We start from the raw sequence: 16,987 nt of genomic DNA, 5'->3' as shown, positions 1-16,987 counted from the left end.
GACCCTCGTCCCCTGGTATGAGGGCTCCCAACTCAGCACTCAGCAGTTACAGAAGAAGGGTCTGCACCCTCAGCACTCCAAGAATGAGGAACGGGACAAAAGGCAGAGGAGGGGTTTGTCCCCAGCAAAGCCCATTAAAAATCCCTGGGAGATAAAAATAGAATGTGGGCAATAAAGTCAAGTCTGACCTTTTTTATCCTTTGTGCTTTGTCTAATTTCACGTGCTCCTAGGGTCCCGCATGCAGAGGTTCCACACCCGGCACTTCAGACCAGATTTCCTGGTGCAGAATGGCTGGGTCGACACCTCAGCTCCTGGGGCCCAGTGCAGACTCCGAGATATAGAGCCTGAGCTGCAGCCAACCCGGCCCTTGAGAGCTCCGCCCCCTCCCTCTCACTGACTCTGACAGGATCTCTACACAGCAGCCCAGCCCACAGCCCACGGGGTAGTGCATGCTCTCACCTCTCCATTCTCTGATGAAAATATAAAGTTTCCTTTGCTTGGGAACCAAACTCAGTCTCGATCTGTTGGCCCCAATGACACTGGGCAGGGGGACCCTTGTTGGGGTCCACTCTGGAGGATCAGTAACAGAAATTGAGACTATTGTAACTTCAATGAACAGATGTGTGAGCCAAACTGTAGTTAACATAGAACAGTTTATAAGGCTCGGGTAAAATAAGATGTTTCTAACACTTCCATTTGATATTTCCATCACTTTATTATAAGCAAGTTCAGTGAAAAGGTTTGTCTTATTTGTCAGGTCAATATTAGAGAAATGAAGTGATTTCTTTCCAAGGATGTACATCTAATAATCTTGGTTAAAGCTTCAATCTTGTTTTAAATGCTTTTCCATTGAAAATGATACCTCTCTTTCAGCTCCCCCATTTCTGAGAAGTATAAAATCTTATAATTTATTATTACCAAAGGGGAAAGGTGGGAGGAGGGATAAATTAACAGTTTGGAATTAACACATACACACTGCTATGTATAAAATAGATCATCAACAAGGAACTACTGTATAGCACAGGGAACTACACTCAATATTGTGCAATAACCTATAAGGGGAAATAATCGGAAAAAGAATAGATATTTTTATTGACATCATCTATCAATGACAGTTAAAGTGTAACCTAAGGGAAGCCGGTGGTGAGTGCTTCTGACCCTGAAGACTTCAGTCATCTAAAGTTTGGACTCTGCCTACTTCCCAAGGCCCTTAATGAACATATGTGTAGCCGTAGCTTAAAAAACTCCCCAGTTTGGGTTTCGGGGAGACACTGATTTTGAAAAAGCCCTGGTGTTCTCCTTACATGAATGGGACTCTTCCTACTGCTAAAACATGTCTGTCACATCCAGAGGATGGTATACCGTCTGATCGGGAAGAGTTTGGAAAAGGCATCTCATCTCCTCATCTCCTGGTGCTCGGGTTCACCCCTCCAGCGTCTTTACTAACAGTCTCCCCACTTGGAGATGTCAACACTGTCAACATCCTGTTGCGTACAGTTTGGAATTTGTCCAGAGGATGAAGCGGAAGGATGAGGAACAATGAGAGACAAGTCCTAGGTGTTCAGACAGGCACATGTCACTCTAATTTCCAATCAGGAAGATGAATTGACCAAAGGCTAGGGTTGCCCATGGAAACAGTATAGGGCTTGAGGAAATCCCACTGCTTTGTGGCCAGTTCCCATAAACACAAGTTGAACAATGGAACTCAGGGGCAGTAAAATTCACGAAACTGCAGAGTTGAAAATATCTATCACTGAAAAATGTCTTGAGGAAAGTCAAAGAAAAGGATTGGCAAGCAAGGGAGAATGGCAGGAAAGGGATTTGAGGAGGTAGAAAGGATTCGCCATTAAGCACAAGAAAAGGGGCTGAACATTTCCGACATTGCAGTTGGCCAAAAAGGCTGTATGCGTTTTTTTCTGTATATATTCAAGAAAAGGGCATACACTTTTTTAGCCAACCAAACAGGTGGGCACTGGAAATCAATACTACAAAAGATATCACTTCGCATCAGTCAGAAGAGCCATCCTCATAAAGTGTAAACGCCAGAAATGCAGGACAGGGCAAGGAGAAGAGGGAGCCCTGTGAGGCTTATAGTGGAAATGTATATTGCCAACGGCCATTCTGGAGAAGTGTATTGTGTTTACTAAAGCATCTAAAAAATGAGCTACAGAGCATAGGGCACTTGCACTCATGGGCGTATATCTTGGGAAAAACAAAAATCGAGAGGACACAGGCACCCCAATGTTTACTGCCTCTCTGTTTAAAAGATCCTCGACTAGGATATAACTTAAATGTCTCTGGAGGGAAAAAATGGATAGAGATGTGGTACTTATGTAGAGTGGAATATTACTCAGCCTGGAAATCAATGAAATATGGCCAGTTGTAACAACTCCGGAGGAGTTACGTATGATCATTCTAAGTGACATAATTCAAAAAGAAAAAGACACATATCATAAGATATCACTTAAAGGTGGAATCCAAAATGGCTACACATGAAATAAATTACAAAACAAAAACATAGTCAAATATGTAGAAAACAAGTGTAAGGCTGCTAAACGGGAAAGGTGGGGAGGGGTGAGGCATCATCCAGGAGGTTGAAATTAGCAAAGATACCATTCCAAATACCAAACTGATAATCAACAAGGCCTACACGGTAGCTAAAAGAACTGCACTCAGCACACTCAAGTCACCGGAAAAGAATATCTATGACTGGTAAGAATCTGAAAAAGAATTTATTGATGTCTCTCTGTACGTGAATCAAGTGGATGTACAGCAGCAAGAAACAGAGCTTTGAAAATCAGCTGTAACCAATATAGTAATAAATTGAAAAAAATAAACGACAGAGAGACAGAGAAAACCTCTTACAACTTTTCCTCAGGGACGGTGATGCAACATGGATTGAACACATCTAGACCCACAGCAGGATGAGACATAAGGCTGGAAACTGTTCGCGCTAAGAGAAATGTGAGGTTGGGTGAGGAAATGCACACCCTTTAAAGTAATACTACCTGGTACCCATTCAATGGGTCCCAAATCTGCAGGTTCAAGGAATCTTCCTACAGCTAAAACATGCATGGAAAACCCAGAGGACTGTACACCATGTGATCGGGAGATGTGTCTAAAATGCACCTCATTTATCCTCTCCTGGTGCTCCTGTTCATCATTCCAGCCACGTTACTTAGAATCTCCCCACTTAGAGAATCAGCACATTTAAACTTCTGTTTCACACATTTTGCAAATTGTGAGGAGGATGAACGGGAAGAGGGGGAAACAATGAGAGAATAGTTGTAGGGGTTTGGACGGGCACATGTCACTCTAATTTCCCATTAAGAATAAGAATTAAAAAAAGGCTCAGCCCGCCTCGCCGGAGCCAAAATAGGGCCTGAAGCAATCCTGCGGTTTTGAGGCCAGCTCACAAAAGAGCAACTTAAAAAATGGAGCTCAGGGTCACTGCAATTCACAAACCTGCAGAGTTATAAATGAAAACTAACGTCCAAAAATATGTTGAGGTAAGGCAAAGAAGAGGATCTGAATGCAAGACAGAATTGCAAGAAACAGATTTCAAGAGATAGATTGGACTCGCCTTTAAAGCACATGAAAAGCGGCAGAATTTCGACAATGATGCAGTTGGCCCAAAAGGGAGTATGCGTTATTTCCTGAATATATCCAGGAAAAAACGCATACGCACTTTATGGGCAACCAAGCAAGCAAGCAATGCAAATGTGCACAACAAAGAAGTCTCATTTCCCACCGGTCAAAAGGGCCATCCGAAAAAATTGTAAACACCAGAAATGCAGGACAGGCCATGGAGAACAGGGAGCCTTTATACGCTGATGGACAGTGTGTGAACTGCCGAGAGCCACTCTGGAGAAGTGTATGGTGGTTCCTAAATCATCTAAAAAACAGAGCGACAGAGCATAGGGCACTTCCAATCACGGGAGTATATCTAGGGAAGTCTAAAAATCAACAAGACACAAGCACACCACAGTTTAGGGCTACTCTGTTTACAAGAACCTCAACTTCAGTACACCTTAAATATCCCAGGAAAGAGAACAATGGATAAAGAAAATGTGGTACTTATGTACAATGGAATATCTCTTCACCATGAAATCAATGTAATAAGGCTAGTAGAAGGATAAAGAGTGGATTGAGGTCCGATAATACTACTTGAAATAAGTCAAACAGAAAAAGAAACATATCATAAGATATCACTTATAGAGGGAGGATAAATATGGCTGCACAAAAAATGAATTACAAAACAGAACAGTGTCTCACATTTAGAAAACACACTTATGTCAGCTTAAGGGGAAAGGAGAGGTGGGGTGATGCATAAAACCAGAGTTTGAAATTAGCACAGATACCGTTCAATAAACCAAATAGGTATCAGACAAGATCTACACCTCGCTCAATGAACTGGCCTCAACACACCCTATACACCGCAGAGAAATATATCTGAGTAATAAGAATCTTAAAACCCATGTATTGATATATCTCCATAAGGGAATCAAGTGTGCGCAGAGCGGCACAAACACAGCAGTGAAAATGAGCTAAACCCCATTATAGAAATAAATTTTAAAACCAAAACGCAGAAACAATGAAAGAGAGAAAAATTCTTACAAAATTCGCTCAGGGGCTGTGATGCAACCTGGAATGACCACATACAAACCCACAGCTGGATAAGACATAAGGCTGGACACTTGGGGCTGAAAGGATTGGAGAGCTTTGGTGAGCAACTGCCGAAAGTTTAATGCAATACTTCATGCTACTTATTCCAAGGGTCCCAACACTCCAAGTTGAAGGGAATCTTCCTACAGCTAAACCATGCATGGGAAATCCAGCGGATGGTATACCATATGATCGGGAAAGGTTTCTAAAATGCACCTCATTTTCCTCTCCTGGGGCTCCGGATCAACATTCCAGCCACTTTACTAACAACATCTCCACATGGAGAGTCAATGCCTTTAAGTTCCGGTATCGCACAGTCTGCAGTTAGTGCGGAGGATAAATGGGAATAGGGGGAACCAGTGAGAAAATAGCTGTAGCGGTTTCAATGGGCACATGTCACTCTAATTTCACATCAGGAAGAAGAATTAACCAAAGGCAGAGCAAGGCACCCCAGAAGAAGAATAGGGCCTGAAGAAATCCTGTGGATATGAGGCAAGATCACAAAAATAAGAGCTGAAAAATGGAGCTAAGGGCCACTGCAATTCAAAAACCTGCAGAGTTATAAAGGCCAACTATTCTCCAAAAGTATATTGAGGTAAGGCTATGAAGAGGCACTGAGAGCAAGGCAGAACTGCAGGAAACCGATTTCAGGAGGTAGACAGGAATTGCACTGAAAACATATGAAAACACTCAGAACGTCGACAATGATGCACTTGGCCAAAAAGGGCGTATGCGTTTTTTCCTGAATATATTCAGGAAGAAACGCATACGCCCTTTCTGGCCAACCAAGCAAGCTCTCAAAGGAAATCTGCACTACAATGAAGTCTCACTTCACCCTGGTCAAAGGGCCATCTGAAAAAAGTGTAAAATCCAGAAAGGCAGGACAGGCCATGGAGAACTGGGAGCCTTGTTATGCTGATGGGCGGGATGTAAATTGCCAGCAGCCACTCTGGAGAAGTGTATGGTGTTTCCTGAAACATCTAAAAAACAAAGCAACAGAGCCTAGGGCACTTGCACTTATGGTCCTATAGCTTAGGGAAATAAAAATCAAAAAGACACAGCCACCCCAAAGTTTGGGCCGGCTCTGTTTACAAGAACCTCGTTTATGGTACAAGTTCAATATCACAGAAAGCGAAAAATGGATAAAGAAGTTGTGGTACTTACGTACAATGCAATATCACTCAGCAATGAAATCTATGTCATCAGGCCCGTAGCAGCATAATGAGTGGATTCAGGTACGATGATTCTAAGTGAAATAAGTCACACAGAAAAAGAAACATCATAAGATATCACCAATACACGGAATGTAAACTTGGCTACAAAGGAACTGAATTACAAAACAGAACAGGGTCTCAAATGTAGAAAACCAACTTATGCTTGCTTAAGGGGAAAGGTGAGTTGGGGTGCTGCATGAAACCAGAGATTGAAATTAGCACAGATACCGTTCCATAAGCCAAATATGCAATAGACAAGAGCTACTCCTTGCTGAACGAAGTGGACTCAACACCCCATATTAAACGCCTAAGAATATACCTGACTAGAAATAATCTTAAAACCTACGGATTTATTTGTCTCCGAAAGAGAATCAAGCGTGTGTAGAGCGGCATAAACGCAGCAGTGATAGGATTGGTGAGGTTCGGTGAGCAAATGCAGACCCTTTGAAGTCATATTGCATGGTACCCATTCCATGGGTCACAATTCTCCAGGTTTAAGGGATTCTTCCTTCAGCTAAAACATGCATGTGGAACCCAGAGTATGATCCACCGTGTGATCGGGAAACGTGTTCAAATGTGTCTCGTTTTCGTCCCCTGGTACTCGGGTGCAACATTCCAGATGCTTTACTAACACTCTCCCCACTTGGAGAGTCAGTGCCTTTAACCTCCTGTTTGGCCCAGTTTGTAATTTCTGTGGAAAATGAACAGGAATAGGGAGAACGAAAGAGAGACTAGCTGGAGGTGTCTGGACGGGCAAATTTAACTCTCATTTCCCACCAGGAAGAGGAATTAACCAAAGGCTCATCGTGCCGTGCCGGAACTACACTAGGGCCTGAAGCAATCCTGCGGTGTTGCGGCCAGCTCACAAGAAAGCGAGTTGAAGAAAGGAGCTCAGGGGCACTGTAATTCACAAACCTGCAGAGTTATAAATGACAGCTATCGTCCAAAAATATATTGAAGTAAGGCTGCCAAGAGGACTTGAAAGCGGGGCAGAATTGCAGGAAATCGATTTCAGGAGGTAGACTGGAATTGCATGTAAAGCATAGGAAAAGAGGCAGAACGTCCACAATGATGCACTTGGCCAAAAAGGGCGTATGCGTTTTTTCCTGAATATATTCAGGAAAAAACGCATACGCCCTTTTGGCCAACCAAGCAAGCTTGCAAAGGATATCTGCACTACAATGAAGTCTCACTGCCCCCCGGTCAAAAGGGCCATCTGAAAAAAGTGTAAAATCCAGAAAGGCAGGACAGGCCATGGAGAACTGGGAGCCTTGTTATGCTGATGGGCGGGATGTAAATTGCCAACAGCCACTCTGGAGAAGTGTATGGTGTTTCCTGAAACATCTAAAAAACAAAGCAACAGAGCCTAGGGCACTTCCACTTATGGTCCTATAGCTTAGGGAAATTAAAATCAAAAAGACACAGCCTCCCCAAACTTTGGGACGGCTCTGTTTACAAGAACCTCGTTTACTGTACAAGTTCAATATCACAGAAAGCGAAAAATGGATACAGAATTTGTGGTACTTACGTACAATGCAATATCACTCAGCAATGAAATCTATGTCATCAGGCCCGTAGCAGCATAATGAGTGGATTCAGGTATGATGATTCTAAGTGAAATAAGTCACACAGAAAAAGAAACATCATAAGATATCACTACTACACGGAAGGTAAACTTGGCTACACAAGAACTGAATTACAAAACAGAACAGGGTCTCAAATGTAGAAAACCAACTTATGCTTGCTTAAGGGGAAAGGTGAGTTGGGGTGCTGCATGAAACCAGAGATTGAAATTAGCACAGATACAGTTCCATAAGCCAAATATGTAATAGACAAGAGCTACTCCTTGCTCAACGAAGTGGACTCAACACCCCATATTAAACGCTTAAGAATACACCTGACTAGAAATAATCTTAAAAACTACGGATTTATATGTCTCCGAAAGAGAATCAAGCGTGTGTACAGCGGCATAAACGCAGCAGTGATAGGATTGGTGAGGTTCGGTGAGCAAATGCAGACCCTTTGAAGTCATATTGCATGGTACCCATTCCATGGGTCTCAACTCTCCAAGTTTCAGGGATTCTTCCTTCAGCTAAAACATGCATGTGGAACACAGATTATGATCCACCGTGTGATCAGGAAACGTGTTCAAATGTGTCTCAGTTTTCGTCCCCTGGTACTCGGGTGCAACACTCCAGACGCTTTACTAACACTCTCCCCACTTGGAGAGTCAGTGCCTTTAAACTCCTGTATGGCCCAGTTTGCAATTTCTGCGGAAAATGAACAGGAATAGGGAGAACCAATGAGAAACTAGCTGGAGGTGTCTGGACGGGCAAATTTAACTCTCATTTCCCACCAGGAAGAGGAATTAACCAAAGGCTCAGCGTGCCGTGCCGGAACTACACTAGGGCCTGAAGCAATCCTGCGGTGTTGCGGCCAGCTCACAAGAAAACGAGTTGAAGAAAGGAGCTCAGGGGCACTGTAATTCACAAACCTGCAGAGTTATAAATGACAGCTATCGTCCAAAAATATATTGAAGTAAGGCTGCCAAGAGGACTTGAAAGCGGGGCAGAATTGCAGGAAATCGATTTCAGGGGGTACACTGGAATTGCATGTAAAGCATAGGAAAAGAGGCAGAACGTCCACAATGATGCACTTGGCCAAAAAGGGCGTATGCGTTTTTTCCTGAATATATTCAGGAAAAAACGCATACGCCCTTTTTGGCCAACCAAGCAAGCTTGCAAAGGAAATCTGCACTACAATGAAGTCTCACTGCCCCCCGGTCAAAAGGGCCATCTGAAAAAAGTGTAAAATCCAGAAAGGCAGGACAGGCCATGGAGAACTGGGAGCCTTGTTATGCTGGTGGGCGGGATGTAAATTGCCAACAGCCACTCTGGAGAAGTGTATGGTGTTTCCTGAAACATCTAAAAAACAAAGCAACAGAGCCTAGGGCACTTCCACTTATGGTCCTATAGCTTAGGGAAATTAAAATCAAAAAGACACAGCCACCCCAAAGGTTGGGACGGCTCTGTTTACAAGAACCTCGTTTACGGTACAAGTTCAATATCACAGAAAGCAAAAAATGGATAAAGAAGTTGTGGTACTTACGTACAATGCAATATCACTCAGCAATGAAATCTATGTCATCAGGCCCGTAGCAGCATAATGAGTGGATTCAGGTACGATGATTCTAAGTGAAATAAGTCACACAGAAAAAGAAACATCATAAGATATCACTACTACACGGAATGTAAACTTGGCTACACAGGAACTGAATTACAAAACAGAACAGGGTGTCAAAAGTAGAAAACCAACTTATGCTTGCTTAAGGGGAAAGGTGAGTTGGGGTGCTGCATGAAACCAGAGATTGAAATTAGCACAGATACCGATCCATAAGCCAAATATGCAATAGACAAGAGCTACTCCTTGCTGAACGAAGTGGACTCAACACCCCATATTAAACGCCTAAGAATATACCTGACTAGAAATAATCTTAAAACCTACGGATTTATATATCTCCGAAAGAGAATCAAGCGTGTGTACAGCGGCATAAACGCAGCAGTGATAGGATTGGTGAGGTTTGGTGAACAAATGCAGACCCTTTGAAGTCATATTGCATGGTACCCATTCCATGGGTCTCAACTCTCCAGGTTTAAGGGATTCTTCCTTCAGCTAAAACATCCATGTGGAACCCAGAGTATGATCCACCGTGTGATCGGGAAACGTGTTCAAATGTGTCTCGTTTTCGTCCCTGGTACTCGGGTGCAACATTCCAGATGCTTTACTAACACTCTCCCCACTTGGAGAGTCAGTGCCTTTAACCTCCTGTTTGGCCCAGTTTGTAATTTCTGTGAAAAATGAACAGGAATAGGGAGAACGAAAGAGAGACTATCTGGAGGTGTCTGGACGGGCAAATTTAACTCTCATTTCCCACCAGGAAGAGGAATTAACCAAAGGCTCAGCGTGCCGTGCCGGAACTACACTAGGGCCTGAAGCAATCCTGCGGTGTTGCGGCCAGCTCACAAGAAAGCGAGTTGAAGAAACGAGCTCAGGGGCACTGTAATTCACAAACCTGCAGAGTTATAAATGACAGCTATCGTCCAAAAATATATTGAAGTGAGGCTGCCAAGAGGACTTGAAAGCGGGGCAGAATTGCAGGAAATCGATTTCAGGGGGTACACTGGAATTGCATGTAAAGCATAGGAAAAGAGGCAGAACGTCCACAATGATGCACTTGGCCAAAAAGGGCGTATGCGTTTTTTCCTGAATATATTCAGGAAAAAACGCATACGCCCTTTTTGGCCAACCAAGCAAGCTTGCAAAGGAAATCTGCACTACAATGAAGTCTCACTGCCCCACGGTCAAAAGGGCCATCTGAAAAAAGTGTAAAATCCAGAAAGGTAGGACAGGCCATGGAGAACTGGGAGCCTTGTTATGCTGGTGGGCGGGATGTAAATTGCCAACAGCCACTCTGGAGAAGTGTACGGTGTTTCCTGAAACATCTAAAAAACAAAGCAACAGAGCCTAGGGCACTTCCACTTATGGTCCTATAGCTTAGGGAAATTAAAATCAAAAAGACACAGCCACCCCAAAGTTTGGGACGGCTCTGTTTACAAGAACCTCGTTTACGGTACAAGTTCAATATCACAGAAAGCGAAAAATGGATAAAGAAGTTGTGGTACTTACGTACAATGCAATATCACTCAGCAATGAAATCTATGTCATCAGGCCCGTAGCAGCATAATGAGTGGATTCAGGTATGATGATTCTAAGTGAAATAAGTCACACAGGAAAAGAAACACCATAAGATATCACTACTACACGGAAGGTAAACTTGGCTACACAAGAACTGAATTACAAAACAGAACAGGGTCTCAAATATAGAAAACCAACTTATGCTTGCTTAAGGGGAAAGGTGAGTTGGGGTGCTGCATGAAACCAGAGATTGAAATTAGCACAGATACCGTTCCATAAGCCAAATATGTAATAGACAAGAGCTACTCCTTGCTCAACGAAGTGGACTCAACACCCCATATTAAACGCTTAAGAATACACCTGACTAGAAATAATCTTAAAAACTACGGATTTATATGTCTCCGAAAGAGAATCAAGCGTGTGTACAGCGGCATAAACGCAGCAGTGATAGGATTGGTGAGGTTCGGTGACCAAATGCAGACCCTTTGAAGTCATATTGCATGGTACCCATTCCATGGGTCTCAACTCTCCAAGTTTAAGGGATTCTTCCTTCAGCTAAAACATGCATGTGGAACACAGATTATGATCCACCGTGTGATCAGGAAACGTGTTCAAATGTGTCTCAGTTTTCGTCCCCTGGTACTCGGGTGCAACACTCCAGACGCTTACTAACACTCTCCTCACTTGGAGAGTCAGTGCCTTTAACCTCCTGTATGGCCCAGTTTGCAATTTCTGTGGAAAATGTACAGGAATAGGGAGAACCAATGAGAAACTAGCTGGAGGTGTCTGGACGGGCAAATTTAACTCTCATTTCCCACCAGAAAGAGGAATTAACCAAAGGCTCAGCGTGCCGTGCCGGAACCACACTAGGGCCTGAAGCAATCCTGCGGTGTTGCGGCCAGCTCACAAGAAAGCGAGTTGAAGAAAGGAGCTCAGGGGCACTGTAATTCACAAACCTGCAGAGTTATAAATGACAGCTATCGTCCAAAAATATATTGAAGTAAGGCTGCCAAGAGGACTTGAAAGCGGGGCAGAATTGCAGGAATCCGATTTCAGGAGGTAGACGGGAATTGCATGTAAAGCATAGGAAAAGAGGCAGAACGTCCACAATGATGCACTTGGCCAAAAAGGGCGTATGCGTTTTTTCCTGAATATATTCAGGAAAAAACGCATACGCCCTTTTTGGCCAACCAAGAAAGCTTGCAAAGGAAATCTGCACTACAATGAAGTCTCACTGCCCCCCGGTCAAAAGGGCCATCTGAAAAAAGTGTAAAATCCAGAAAGGCAGGACAGGCCATGGAGAACTGGGAGCCTTGTTATGCTGGTGGGCGGGATGTAAATTGCCAACAGCCACTCTGGAGAAGTGTATGGTGTTTCCTGAAACATCTAAAAAACAAAGCAACAGAGCCTAGGGCACTTCCACTTATGGTCCTATAGCTTAGGGAAATTAAAATCAAAAAGACACAGCCACCCCAAAGTTTGGGACGGCTCTGTTTACAAGAACCTCGTTTACGGTACAAGTTCAATATCACAGAAAGCAAAAATGGATAAAGAAGTTGTGGTACTTACGTACAATGCAATATCACTCAGCAATGAAATCTATGTCATCAGGCCCGTAGCAGCATAATGAGTGGATGCAGGTATGATGATTCTAAGTGAAATAAGTCACACAGAAAAAGAAACACCATAAGATATCACTACTACACGGAAGGTAAACTTGGCTACACAAGAACTGAATTACAAAACAGAACAGGGTCTCAAATGTAGAAAACCAACTTATGCTTGCTTGAGGGGAAAGGTGAGTTGGGGTGCTGCATGAAACCAGAGATTGAAATTAGCACAGATACCGTTCCATAAGCCAAATATGTAATAGACAAGAGCTACTCCTTGCTCAACGAAGTGGACTCAACACCCCATATTAAACGCCTAAGAATATACCTGACTAGAAATAATCTTAAAACCTACGGATTTATATGTCTCCGAAAGAGAATCAAGCGTGTGTACGGCTGCATAAACGCAGCAGTGATAGGATTGGTGAGGTTCGGTGAGCAAATGCAGACCCTTTGAAGTCATACTGCATGGTACCCATTCCATGGGTCTCAACTCTCCAGGTTTAAGGGATTCTTCCTTCAGCTGAAACATGCATGTGGAACACAGAGTATGATCCACCGTGTGATCGGGAAACGTGTTCAAATGTGTCTCAGTTTTCTTCCCCTGGTACTCGGGTGCAACATTCAAGACGCTTTACTAACACTCTCCCCACTTGGAGAGTCAGTGCCTTTAACCTCCTGTTTGGCCCAGTTTGTAATTTCTGTGGAAAATGAACAGGAATAGGGAGAACGAAAGAGAGACTAGCTGGAGGTGTCTGGACGGGCAAATTTAACTCTCATTTCCCACCAGGAAGAGGAATTAACCAAAGGCTCATCGTGCCGTGCCGGAACTACACTAGGGCCTGAAGCAATCCTGCGGTGTTGCGGCCAGCTCACAAGAAAGCGAGTTGAAGAAAGGAGCTCAGGGGCACTGTAATTCACAAACCTGCAGAGTTATAAATGACAGCTATCGTCCAAAAATATATTGAAGTAAGGCTGCCAAGAGGACTTGAAAGCGGGGCAGAATTGCAGGAAATCGATTTCAGGAGGTAGACTGGAATTGCATGTAAAGCATAGGAAAAGAGGCAGAACGTCCACAATGATGCACTTGGCCAAAAAGGGCGTATGCGTTTTTTCCTGAATATATTCAGGAAAAAACGCATACGCCCTTTTTGGCCAACCAAGCAAGCTTGCAAAGGATATCTGCACTACAATGAAGTCTCACTGCCCCCCGGTCAAAAGGGCCATCTGAAAAAAGTGTAAAATCCAGAAAGGCAGGACAGGCCATGGAGAACTGGGAGCCTTGTTATGCTGATGGGCGGGATGTAAATTGCCAACAGCCACTCTGGAGAAGTGTATGGTGTTTCCTGAAACATCTAAAAAACAAAGCAACAGAGCCTAGGGCACTTCCACTTATGGTCCTATAGCTTAGGGAAATTAAATTCAAAAAGACACAGTCACCCCAAATTTGGGACGGCTCTGTTTACAAGAACCTCGTTTACGGTACAAGTTCAATATCACAGAAAGCGAAAAATGGATAAAGAAGTTGTGGTACTTACGTACAATGCAATATCACTCAGCAATGAAATCTATGTCATCAGGCCCGTAGCAGCATAATGAGTGGATTCAGGTATGATGATTCTAAGTGAAATAAGTCACACAGAAAAAGAAAAACCATAAGATATCACTACTACACGGAATATAAACTTGGCTACACAAGAACTGAATTACAAAACAGAACAGGGTCTCAAATGTAGAAAACCAACTTATGCTTGCTTAAGGGGAAAGGTGAGTTGGGGTGCTGCATAAAACCAGAGATTGAAATTAGCACAGATACCGTTCCATAAGCCAAATATGTAATAGACAAGAGCTACTCCTTGCTCAACGCAGTGGACTCAACACCCCATATTAAACGCCTAAGAATATACCTGACTAGAAATAATCTTAAAACCTACGGATTTATATGTCTCCGAAAGAGAATCAAGCGTGTGTACAGCGGCATAAACGCAGCAGTGATAGGATTGGTGAGGTTCGGTGAGCAAATGCAGACCCTTTGAAGTCATACTGCATGGTACCCATTCCATGGGTCTCAACTCTCCAGGTTTAAGGGATTCTTCCTTCAGCTGAAACATGCATGTGGAACACAGAGTATGATCCACCGTGTGATCAGGAAACGTGTTCAAATGTGTCTCAGTTTTCATCCCCTCGTACTCGGGTGCAACATTCAAGACGCTTTACTAACACTCTCCCCACTTGGAGAGTCAGTGTCTTTATACTCCTGTTTGGCCAAGTTTGCAATTTCTGCGGAAAATGTACAGGAATAGGGAGAACCAATGAGAAACTAGCTGGAGGTGTCTGGACGGGCAAATTTAACTCTCATTTCCCACCAGAAAGAGGAATTAACCAAAGGCTCAGCATGCCGTGCCGGAACCACACTAGGGCCTGAAGCAATCCTGCGGTGTTGCGGCCAGCTCACAAGAAAGCGAGTTGAAGAAAGGAGCTCAGGGGCACTGTAATTCACAAACCTGCAGAGTTATAAATGACAGCTATCGTCCAAAAATATATTGAAGTAAGGCTGCCAAGAGGACTTGAAAGCGGGGCAGAATTGCAGGAAACCGATTTCAGGAGGTAGACAGGAATTGCATGTAAAGCATAGGAAAAGAGGCAGAACGTCCACAATGATGCACTTGGCCAAAAAGGGCGTATGTGTTCTTTCCTGAATATATTCAGGAAAAAACGCATACGCCCTTTTTCGCCAACCAAGCAGGCTTGCAAAGGATATCTGCACTACAATGAAGTCTCACTGCCCCCCGGTCAAAAGGGCCATCTGAAGAAAGTGTAATATCCAGAAAGGCAGGACTTGGCATGGAGAACTGGGAGCCTTGTTATGCTGATGGGCGGGATGTAAATTGCCAACAGCCACTCTGGAGAAGTGTATGGTGTTTCCTGAAACATCTAAAAAACAAAGCAACAGAGCCTAGGGCACTTCCACTTATGGTCCTATAGCTTAGGGAAATTAAAATCAAAAAGACACAGCCTCCCCAAACTTTGGGACGGCTCTGTTTACAAGAACCTCGTTTACTGTACAAGTTCAATATCACAGAAAGCGAAAAATGGATACAGAATTTGTGGTACTTACGTACAATGCAATATCACTAAGCAATGAAATCTATGTCATCAGGCCCGTAGCAGCATAATGAGTGGATTCAGGTATGATGAGTCTAAGTGAAATAAGTCACACAGAAAAAGAAACATCATAAGATATCACTACTACACGGAATGTAAACTTGGCTACAAAGGAACTGAATTACAAAACAGAACAGGGTGTCAAATGTAGAAAACCAACTTATGCTTGCTTAAGGGGAAAGGTGAGTTGGGGTGCTGCATGAAACCAGAGATTGAAATTAGCACAGATACCGCTCCATAAGCCACATATGTAATAGACAACAGCTACACCTTGCTCAACGAAGTGGACTCAACACCCCATATTAAACGCCTAAGAATATACTTGACTAGAAATAATCTTAAAACCTACGGATTTATATGTCTCCGAAAGAGAATCAAGCGTGTGTACAGCGGCATAAACGCAGCAGTGATAGGACTGGTGAGGTTCGGTGAGCAAATGCAGACCCTTTGAAGTCATATTGCATGGTACCCATTCCATGGGTCTCAACTCTCCAAGTTTAAGGGATTCTTCCTTCAGCTAAAACATGCATGTGGAACACAGAGTATGATCCACCGTGTGATCAGGAAACGTGTTCAAATGTGTCTCAGTTTTCGTCCCCTGGTACTCGGGTGCAACACTCCAGACGCTTTACTAACACTCTCTCCACTTGGAGAGTCAGTGCCTTTAACCTCCTGTATGGCCCAGTTTGCAATTTCTGCGGAAAATGTACAGGAATAGGGAGAACCAATGAGAAACTAGCTGGAGGTGTCTGGACGGGCAAATTTAACTCTCATTTCCCACCAGGAAGAGGAATTAACCAAAGGCTCAGCGTGCCGCGCCGGATCCACACTAGGGCCTGAAGCAATCCTGTGGTGTTGCGGCCAGCTCACAAAAAAGCGAGTTGAAGAAAGGAGCTCAGGGGCACTGTAATTCACAAACCTGCAGAGTTATAAATGACAGTTATCGTCCAAAAATATATTGAAGTAAGGCTGCCAAGAGGACTTGAAAGCGGGGCAGAATTGCAGGAAATCGATTTCAGGAGGTACACTGGAATTGCATGTAAAGCATACGAAAAGAGGCAGAACGTCCACAATGATGCACTTGGCCAAAAAGGGCGTATGCGTTTTTTCCTGAATATATTCAGGAAAAAACGCATACGCCCTTTTTGGCCAACCAAGCAAGCTTGCAAATGATATCTGCACTACAATGAAGTCTCACTGCCACCCGGTGAAAAGGGCCATCTGAAAAAAGTGTAAAATCCAGAAAGGCAGGACAGGCCATGGAGAACTGGGAGCCTTGTTATGCTGGTGGGCGGGATGTAAATTGCCAACAGCCACTCTGGAGAAGTGTATGGTGTTTCCTGAAACATCTAAAAAACAAAGCAACAGAGCCTAGGGCACTTCCACTTATGGTCCTATAGCTTAGGGAAATTAAAATCAAAAAGACACAGTCACCCCAATGTTTGGGACGGCTCTGTTTACAAGAACCTCGTTTACGGTACAAGTTCAATATCACAGAAAGCGAAAAATGGATAAAGAAGTTGTGGTACTTACGTACAATGCAATATCACTCAGCAATGAAATCTATGTCATCAGGCCCGTAGCAGCATAATGAGTGGATTCAGGTATGATGATTCTAAGTGAAATAAGTCACACAG

The sequence above is a fragment of the Leucopleurus acutus genome (genome assembly GCF_964270905.1).
Source record: "Leucopleurus acutus genome assembly, chromosome: 1".
Lineage (NCBI taxonomy): Eukaryota > Metazoa > Chordata > Mammalia > Artiodactyla > Delphinidae > Leucopleurus > Leucopleurus acutus.
This window is presented reverse-complemented; position numbering follows the sequence as displayed.